This window comes from Pygoscelis adeliae, unplaced genomic scaffold, assembly GCF_000699105.1.
Source record: "Pygoscelis adeliae isolate BGI_AS28 unplaced genomic scaffold, ASM69910v1 Scaffold45, whole genome shotgun sequence".
Lineage (NCBI taxonomy): Eukaryota > Metazoa > Chordata > Aves > Sphenisciformes > Spheniscidae > Pygoscelis > Pygoscelis adeliae.
Window position 1 is genome coordinate 781,787 of NW_008825114.1, and position 3,340 is coordinate 785,126.

A 3,340-nucleotide genomic window follows, 5' to 3' on the forward strand; every position below is an offset into this window, starting at 1 on the left:
GGTGAGCAATTGTACTGTGCATCACTTGCTTTGTGTATTATTATTATTATTATTATCATATTATTATTATTATCATTTTATTTCAATTATTAAACTGTTTTTATCTCAACCCACAAGTTTTTCTCACTTGTGCTTTTCCAATTCTCTCCCCCGGGTGGGGGGGAGTGAGTGAGCGGCTGCGTGGTGCTCAGTTGCCAGCTGAGGTTAAACCACGACAAACATCAAGAACTGCAATGCTAGTCTGTGGGAAAATAGCATGTGAGTGACTAGATAACTTCTGTTTGAAATCATATCCTAAGTGCTGCTGGAACACACAGGGCTTGTTTTTCTTCAGCAAACACATCCTTCCAACAATCAGACATGGGGAAACAGGAAATGAGAAATGTAGCCAGTTAGCCCAGATGAAATTGGAATTTTGCAGTCACAAATATAAATGTAAACTTCATTTTCAAAAGCAAAGTGGGAGGAAATGGAGTACTACTCACAAATCTTGCTGCTATTTGCTTGTAAATCCCCAAGCATCATTTTAATCCACATAACTTTATATTTAAATTTGCTTTTGGAATCTGATCCAAAGTCAGTGCAAAGATCTACTTTGGTGCCTCCAATAAGGTGTCTAGAAGTATAAATTTGCATGGGTTTTAGAAATGTTGAATAGTTGTCATTTCCTTTTTTTTTTTTTTTTAAACTGTTTAGAACTCATGAACATTGGGTCAATTAATTGCATGCCTTCACATGGGTTTGGATGGCTAATTTAGGAAACCTAATTTAGATGGTGCTTGTGGTAAAAATAATGCTCTCAAACTTAAAAGCACTCCAAATATCACTGCACCTTTTGTATATCAGTCACTGAAGCATGACCATGGTCAGCAAGTGGTATTAAGTTAATACTGACATGATTATTTACAAACGGAGTGCAGTTAAATAATTTGTTAATGTTTTGGCACCATAGTGTGACGGAAACAAGTGCAAGAACAGAGATCACTCATTCACTTTGCAGCTGCCCATGTGACTCCAATATTTCATTTCAGACTTGAAAGGATTTGCTTTAAAAAGGACTGAGAAAATATTTTGGTTTATTGTGGGAAGGAGGAGGAATGGTTTAGCTGTTGTGTGGTGAGTGTATTTCTAATGCTAGGATTAGAGGAATGTAAAAGGTTACTGGGACTATAACCTTTGTAGGTAGCTTGTTTTCAAGGGAGAGGAGGTTGCCTCAGATGTATGAAGATACAGGTTGCTGAGGGAGGATGTTCTGTTGAAGATGTGTACCTTATTTTGTGGTCCCACTTACTCTTTTTTTGTCAAGAGAGGGGAGAGAGGGCACACTACTGGAGAGGAACGACAGGATCACAAAACAGATTTTGCACTGTGTCAGGTAGAAGTGTACAGCAACAGTGCAATTTTGTCTATGAATTCTTGGCAAGAAAATAATAACTTTAATTATAAACTCTTCTAAGATTATTCAGATACCTAGAAGGTCAAAACTGGGTTACTACAGGAACAGGAATGAATGACAACAGGAGACACCAGCCTACAGTCCTGAGCTACACAGTGTCATACACAAGTGGCAAATTGCAGCTACATGTCTACCTTATCTTTTCTTTTCATGCAATACAAAGTCCTCACAGAAGCAGCTACTTAGAAGTTTTTTAGCAAGAAATGTTTTTGAAACTACCTGGGAATCAATTTTCTATTGTTCCACATCTTTATGTCAGTTATAATGCTCAAGCAAAAGGATCAAGAAGGACAAGAAGAGCAGTAGCATGATGGAAATAGCTGTCTTGAGACACTGAATCTTCTGTCTTTCTGTGCTGATTTAGCATCTTCCTGAGCCCTCTGCAACCTTAAAATGGAGTTAGTCTCTAAAAGTTTATTTAATGCACAGAAAGGTAGATGTGCTTTTTGACTTCACAAAACTGTACTTATTTTAATCTAAATGAGATACTGGCATTCTTTTTACCACTAATTATGTGGTGCCTGGTAGTCTGACAGAATAATAATATTTGTCACTTCTGATCAGTGTTCTACCATAAAACAACTCATTCAAACACAGAGAAAAGACCGTATAAAATAGATTACAACATATGTTCCTGTATAAGAATTATTAAACCCTGTAAATACAAGAAATAAACGAATAGTATAAAGATATTATAAACCAAAAGATAATTCATTTGAATTATCCAAAGCAATGCAACGTTAAAATACATACTGACTGGATGTCCATGTTTGCCAATGTATCTTTCTGTTGAATTCTAGTACCTTTCCTCAAGCTGAGATTTGACTTAGATAAATCAAATTCCACATTTCGCATCCAGTTTTATATTTGTATAGCTTTAATATTTAACTAAATAAAGAACAAAAAACCCTCCACAGCTAGGTTAACTGTCTACTAACGTATCCAACAGGTTCTCACTTGGTCCCTTTTAGGTGTACATGAATACCCATTTGTGACATTTCCTTTAAACTTTGCAAAACTTCAAGAAAAAATCTTTAATTGGAGAGCTACAAGGGCAAAGTTTGTTATGCTGTGAGAACAAGAAAGAATTTTACAGATTTGTTGGCTTTACCTGGTTCTATTTTCTTTTCTTTTTTTTTTTTTTTTGTAGAAGCAGCCCAACAACCCAGAGTGATAAAGAGTATTCTGACTTCATCTCAGTGTAATATAATGAATTAGAGTGGTAAATGAGTGTGGGTTTCTTTTGGTTTGTTTTTTTTTTCCCTTGAAGTCAAAATCACCTCCTATACTGTAAACAATGTGACAAATTCAAATTCAAATGCATCTCTTGTGCACACACATCTCATGGTTGCTTCCTTATAAATAATGACAAACCATGTTGACGAGAGCATTAACTAGGAATTCAGGGAAGCTGACCAGTGGAGGAGAGTGGTGTGTGTATAGAATCGGGCAGGGCTTTTTTGTCACTGTACTGCATCACTTACACAGCAGAAAGGAAGAACAGGAGTGGAGAAACTATAATATGGAGGGCTTATTTCCATGAATTCACCACCAAGATATTTTTACAATAGTGCAATGCCAATTAATTCTGATTCACAGAGATCAGAATTACCTCTGTGTTTTTCCATTAGAAGTGTATAATTACTATTTTCTTACAGCAGAAACTGCTGTAATGCCTCTAAAATGTAAGATCAGCTGCAATGCTGTATTCCACAGTTAAATCGCAACTGGCACATTCCACTACAGGTATCTTCTTGCAGTTACCAGAGGGCCTTACAGCAACCCCATTTGCTATGGTCTGAGACGTAGGAACACTGACAAATAAAGAGGCAGAAATATTTACCCATGTGCATTGGCTTTGGTTATATTTCTAAGAGGCTCAAT